Here is a 7,182-nt window from a genome sequence, read left to right as displayed (position 1 = left end):
ACTAAGGGTTGGGAGGGGATAGGATGCTTAAACTATTATGCAATCTTTAGTAGATAGAGGCCAATGCAGAGGTACAGAATCACCAGGATGTATGAATTCTGTGACCATGCTGCTCTCCCCCCCTTGTAGTTGCCCATGTAATGGCCTGTAGGGGGCCATCATAAAAGAGGCACAATTTGGGGAACAAGCTGTGCCTGCCTTCTGTCCCTGTGCAACACAAGCACTGTTGCAGCGATGAATCTTTCTCAATATCTTCTAAAGGGCTGCAGCAGCATCAACTATACGAACCCCTCTGTGGAATCTAGACCATCAATGGTATTAGACGATCAGGGTATATCTATGCTGCATTTAGATACCCATGGCTGGCCTATGCCCGCTGACTTGGGCTTGAGAGGCTTGGACTCATGGGGCTGTTTAATTACAGTGCAGACATATTGTCAAAGTCCTCTGTGCCAGGATTGTGTGAGGCTCCTAGGTAGGTTTAGCAAGGGATTGTGGGAAACGGGAGGAATAGCCTTTTACTGCTCTGTCAGGTAACCACATGACTGCCCTGCCCCCTATCCACACCCCTGCTCTATGACTGCAGCCCGATCCCTATCCACACTCCTGCCCCCCCCCCCCCGAACCTCTGCCCCATCCAACGCCCCTGCTCCCTGTCCCCTGACTGCTCCTTGGGACCCCCTGCCCCATATCCAACCCTCCCCGCCCCCTTACCACACCGCTTAGACTAGCAGGAGCTCGCAGCCCCACCACTGTCCTGCCCATCAGGAGCAGCGAGCCAGAGCACTGGCGGCGTAGTGCACTGAGGCTGCGGGGGAGGAGGGACAGCAAGGGAGGGGCCGGGGGCTAGCCTCCCTGGCTGAAAGCTCAGGGGCCAGGCAGGACAGTGCCACGGGCCAGATGTGGCCCGCGAGCCGTAGTTTGCCCACCTCTGGGCTAGACAATATTATTCCATAAAATCTGCTGTAAAGTATATCCAGCACTATCTGAGACTAATTCCATTTTGAGCAAAAACAGCATATTAAACTATGTTTTACTGCCCTTACTAAACAAAGATTCATATCTACATTTATTTGGTTTGAGTTTTATGAAAGCAGCAGTTTTCTCACTACAATAAGCCCAGATCAAAAAGTATGTGCTTTTGAATTCAGATCAACCAAATGGACATCTCTGTCTGAATTCATTCATGCAGTTGATCTCTAATCTGCAGCATAGCTGGGAGTTTCATATGATAAAAAGGATGTAACTCATTTAGACTGAGTATTTTATGCATCTGTACTATATGCAACAGCCGGAAGCCAGAGAAATACCTCCCAGCAAACTATCTGTGGTTAATAAAAATTGCTTTCTTTTCATGGATTTCCAATTTGCCAATTACCCACTAAACATTTAGATTGGATGTCCTTTACCTAAATTATTGTACTATTTGCCAAATGCTTTCAGCATGTTTCTTTTCTGAAAGAAAATAGGACATTAGTTGAAACGGACAATAATGATAATTGAATATCCCAGCACAAACTATATTACCTAACATGTAAATTCTATGCTCCATTCAAGACTCTGTGAATTTTGGTGTTATTTTGTTGAGACTAGTTTTCAGCATTTTCTATGGATGTCACTTTAGAAGACAATGTACTCATTCTCCATTATTGCTGTTGTTGCATTCTCTCTCTCTCTCTCTCTCTCTCCCTTTTTTTAAGTTGAAAAGTAGTGTGGATTAAAGAATTTTCAGGATACATTTTTCTGCAAGTCAACTGGTATTCACCATTTCAATTTTGATTTGAGTAGCGACAGAGTTTTCTGTGACACTAAATAGACACTTTGTTGGACAGAGTGTAAATCAGTAGGCAAGTTACTAAAATTTACATAATAGCTTTCCTCAAATCCTGTTTAGAGAAAGGTCTAGGGCCTGATTTTCAGAGCTGCTGAGCAATTACAACTCCAAGTGAAGTCAATGGGAACAGCACATGCTCAGCACCTCTGAAAATAAAAAGAAAGCTACCAGTGGTAAATGTGACACAAATACAATAAGAGCCCAATGTAGTGTCCATTTTACAATATGAATGCTAGGAGGGTTCATCTCTCCACCTGATGCGATAAGCTGCTGGATGAAGAACTGTACTCACAGAAAGAATTCTGTAGCTATCATTGGCAGTTTCTGCCTGCTTCCATAACACACAACTTGCATAGCCCTGATTGTTATTAGTGCCGCCTCCAGTGGCCATAGATGTTACTGCTACTTCTCACCTGCAGCTCATCACCCGTCTTTGTCAAACTTACTCTGTGAGTGTGCATCCCCATTGCCATTACACATGTGTTGGCTTGGGAGTATTATCACACACACTTCTGGATCTGGACTACTTCTTACCATCAACTGTGTGTTCATAGCGCTGCCTCACACCATGTAACTGTGGCCCTTTTTGCTCCCTGGCCTTATAACCAAATGATGTGTCCTTTGTGTCTAAATATCATTGCTGGATAGAACAGTGTTGGCTGCTAGTTTGGCATTTGAGCAGTATCTCTATGTCCCTACCAGGGTATGATACACTTTAGGGGGACTCAGCTCACGCGGAGTGCAACCAGCTTAGTTTCCTGCATTTACCTTTTAGCATAGACACTGTCGCAGGCTCTTGTATTTGTATCATTTAAAGTTTCCGTTGACAGCTTGACTTTAATAATAATGACAATTACTCTTATTAGTATTTTTATACAGTAATGAGATATTCTTAGGCAATCTCTTGTTTTAAGTGACCACCCAAAGAATCCCCAGACACTGAATACACAGCTAGAGAATCTACGTTAACCTCAGATTTTTGTCAGTTTACAGTTTGTAATAACATTTGGCCAGCTATGTAGTTTTTTCAGTCCATCAGTCTCAAAGCAGTTTACTAAGGTGGATGTGCATCAGCAGGTTGGAGGAGCCTCACCTTTATGGGACTCAACAAATACAGCAGCAGCTGCATCAGCAGCATGCTCCTCACACTTTGCTCTAGCAGCTCTAATGAAAGATTTTGGCAAAGGCAGAAGTCCCAGTGGGTGCCAGATTGGCACTGGCAGCGACTGTGTTTTCCTTTTAGGATTTTTTTTTTTAAGAATTCAACCTGTTCTATAAGATGCTGCAGACTGAGATGAGGGGAGAGAGAGGGAAAATAATTTGTGCTCATTTACAAGTCACTTTCCTGCTACAGCCTTTTGCCCCTGTGCCTCTTAATTCTCCATCATGCTAATTAGGAATAACACTCGAAGGACTAAAGTCAAGGACAGTCTCTGGAAAGGGATGTAAAGGGTAAGCACTTCTCTGAAAGATTATTATGCTGTAACTTCTTATGGGTATTGGCCAGTATTTTCAAATGTAGATGCCTAAAGGTGTTCACTGACTAAATCCACACTTAGACACCTCCAAATTGCATCACTTATGGCCCAAGCCTGCCGCAATAAAGTCAAAGAGAGTTTTGCCATTGACGTCATTGGTAGTAGGATCAGGCCCTTATTTAGGTGCTTATATCTATATTTAGGCATCTAACTTGAGGCTACCAAATTTGATATTTTGGCCACTGTATATTTTGAGGAGTTGTGGGTGATCATCATCTCAGGAGAACAGGCCCTGTGTGTACTATATGTCTTATGTGCAGTTGGGCATGTACTACGTCTCCTTATTCTGCATGTTTCTCTTGCGCTCATTGATTTGGACCCAGCATTTTTTCTACCCATATTGGAGACCCTGGATGTAATGACTGTTGCCAGATGATTGACCGCTGGTGAGTTTCTGTGTGCTCAGTCTTGTACAAAGCTGTGGTGGTGATGGAGCCCTTTCCCCATGCCCTCTTTCTCTGTCCTGTATAAAACGTCTTCACTGGGCGATGCCAGGAAAGAATGTGAAGTAGAGTGTGGGGGAAAGCCTGGAGGAGTTTGATTATTATGAGGAGACCAGGAGCCACTTGAGGATGTTGGTTGAAGTCCAGATTAGCATATGGGAATGTATAGGCCTGGTAGATGTTTATTGTGCTCAAAATGGAAACATGCTTAAAATATGCTGCAGCTGGAGCTTACTCCTAGGCTTGATGTTGTAGCTCTTCAGTAGTGGAACCTGATTTTCAGAGATGTCGAATGCCCACAGCTCCCGGTAGGTTCAGTGGGAGTTGTGGGGGGTCAGCATTGCTAAATATCAGCCCATCATCTCTTTGTGGATACTCCTGCTTTAAGTTTTGAATATCATCTAGGATTCACACTTGGCTGACTTGTGCTACTTTTCTGTTTTCTTACATCGTGGGGCTGCTTTTTACTTTTAAGGGGCTACCACCACTTTGTCAGCTTTTACATTTAGTCGGTGCTAAAATAGGGAGGGGATGGCATTATCACAGCACATTATTGCTGCAGCATCTTCAAAGTGAGCTCCAGACATATGCAGTTTTTTCACTAAACAATGGAGACTTAATTTCACCAAGGTTATGTCTACACTGCAGCTAGGAGTGTGCCTCCCCACCTGAGCAGACAGACATGCGCTAGCTCTGCTTGAACTATCGTGCTAAAAATAGCAGTGTGGACACTGTGGCATGGGTGGTGGCATGGGTTAGCTGCCCAAGCACAATCCTTCCTGATCCCCTCTGTCCAAGTTGGGTCCAAATGTGCTGCCAGCTGGGCCACAATATCCACACTGCTATTTTTAACATACTAGTTCTGTTCAAGCTAGTGCATGTTTGTCTACTTGGGCTGCTAGGCACATTCCCAGCTGCAGTGTAGACACACCTTCAAGAGATGTTTCAGGAAGAGTGTGATCTGCTTTGCTTTGGAGCTAAATAAGTGATAGATTTCTTCTCAAAATCTATCTGCAGGAGGAGCAGATCTAGCTATGTAAATTAGTGCAAAATGTGTCTGCTTGTTTTTTAAGTGGTGCATCACACAGAGAGCATTCTCCACTAATTCCACTAACAATCTCCACTAGCTCCCAATTAGTTTTCAGGTTAAGTTTAAGCTGTTGATTTTGATCTGTAAAGCCTTAAATGCTTTGGGACTTGGTTACCTGAGAGACCATGTCTCTCCCTGTGTGACACTGCTGCAGCTGTGATCAGCAGGGCACCTATGCTAATAGCCCCCTGCTTAAAAGGAATGGGGCTATGTGCAAGGGTGTATTCTATATGATTTCTTCAACTCTGGACCTCAGAGTTGAACTTATAGGGTGTACTGCATAGTGCCTTTATTTTCTTAGGCTTTTGTTGCATAGGTAGGTTAAGCAATAGAGAGTGGTCTGATATTGGGGAAATGAGGGCCATCTAATCACCCAAGTAATGGTTAGCCAAGGTAAGTTATTTTGTTCACCAGTTTTGATTTTATCTGTGGCAGTTGGTTTAGATAGGCATCGTAGATGTGTATGGATGCTCCCATCAAAACAACAAACTCAGAAAAGAGAGAGAGAGAGATCTTATTTCCCAGCTTATCAGCGGATATTAAAAACAATGGAGCAAAGGAAATAAACAAACACCAATATTTTAGTGACCTTCACAAACTGGCATAGAAAAACCGAGAACAAATACAGAATTTTTAAAAAGCTCACGATTAATCATGTAGAGTAAGAACTTTTGGAGAAGCCCAGCGTAGCTTGTATTATTCACGCTTGTCAACTCTGCTGAATAATTTACTTAAAATAAATGAGAGAGAATAGCAAGTGGCTATGCAAAAGGAGCCAAATGGTTTTTGCTTTAGATTTGAAACCTGTTCAAACTACTTAAACACGTGAACCCATTTTTGATAGTAGTTACTTTGGGTTACAGACAGTTATGTATTGAAAAATATGTGGAATATTTTTGGAAGAAAAAGAAAATGTTGTTAGGATATCAGCACAGTTCCTGCTTGGAATCGTAGGTGTATCAGCTTTTGGTAATAGCTGGTTTTAAAGAATTAAAGTCCTGTTTCTCAATTGATATCTAAATCAGTTTGATCTAGTACAGCAGTTACATTATGTTAAAGGCCTTTTCTTAAAACAAATTTTGGACAAAGTTCGTCTGCAAAATGTATGTTAATAAATAAGGCCCCAGTCTTCCAAAGAATTTGGTATGTACTTAACTTTATGCATCTAAGTAGTACCATTGAAGTCAATAGACTGCTTGTGTGTATAAATTTAAGCATATATTTAAGTCTTAACAGTACTGGAGCCATAAACATTAATTTACGATTTAGTTCTTCTCTGGTGAAATTATTTTCTAAAAATAAAATGGACAAAAATGCAGAAATACATGATATAAAAGTGATAGGACAGGACAGGTTACAAATTTTTGGTAACAAATACAGGAACATCTCTAGACTACCCAGAGGTTGGTGTATTTCTTCAGGTTTTACATTTATATTTCATATATTTTTCAATACTGTTTCTTTTTAAACTACTTTTCATAGGCAGCTGAAATTTTTGCAAGACAAATTTTTTAAAAACAGGACAGATAGCATTATTATTTACTAGTCTCTGTCTCCCTGAAAAGAAATTAAACACACAATGATCTGATTTTAGCTGACACAAGCTGCACAGTCACTCTGTCCTTAACTCACCCCATTGCAACCAGGGGGAAAAAAATCACTGATTTGGAACCCTGTCCCTACACAATTATCTGCTCCCTTGATGTTCCTTGCTTCTAACTATAAATGTTTTATCTTGCCCCTACCATTGTGGCAATGAATGTGCAGGTCAGAAGTATTAGCAGGCTGATCCTTCTCACACTCGGTTTTATGGTCCTTATCCCTTGTTGGTTTCACTTTAGTGATTTTCCTATTTCTCTTTCAACTTAGCTGATCTGCATAAACCAAGTTTTGGATTTTCAACTTTGTTGCATATGTGTGTGTGTCTCTCTCTCTCGCTGTTATGTTCTTTTCTCTGAAGTCTCTCCTCCTGGAAATCCAATTCTCAGTTGCTACCTCCTGCAGCCCATCTCACTGGTTTTCAATCATTTTCATAACTGTTTGACTTTTTCTATTCTAGCATGAATCGCTCCTCTTCCTTAACTTTGAAATGGATATCATCCCAGGAGTCTTATGCATCTTCACTATCTGCAGTCTCTCTCAGGCCATGTCTATGCTACAAACTTTTGCCGATACATTACCATAAAGCAGGGGTAGTCAATTGTTTTTTGTCAAGGTCCAAATTTCTTGATCAAGGTATAGCCAAGGTCCAGCCTTCAGAGAAAATAATAATAAAAA

General features: G+C 41.6%; 1 long non-coding RNA gene across 6 annotated transcripts in view; it reads left to right on the top strand.

Annotated features, from left to right (window-relative positions):
• The first annotated feature begins 3,139 nt into the window (after positions 1-3,139).
• The window catches only part of LOC140896235 (uncharacterized), a 381,899-nt gene continuing 377,856 nt past the window's right edge, over positions 3,140-7,182 (top strand). For all 6 annotated transcript variants that reach the window (XR_012154477.1, XR_012154476.1, XR_012154475.1 and 3 more), the window contains exon 1: positions 3,140-3,286. This is a non-coding gene — a long non-coding RNA (uncharacterized LOC140896235). The remainder of the gene's footprint in view (positions 3,287-7,182) is intronic.

The sequence above is a fragment of the Lepidochelys kempii genome, chromosome 12, assembly GCF_965140285.1.
Source record: "Lepidochelys kempii isolate rLepKem1 chromosome 12, rLepKem1.hap1, whole genome shotgun sequence".
NCBI classification, from domain to species: domain Eukaryota; kingdom Metazoa; phylum Chordata; order Testudines; family Cheloniidae; genus Lepidochelys; species Lepidochelys kempii.
This window is presented reverse-complemented; position numbering and strand designations above follow the sequence as displayed.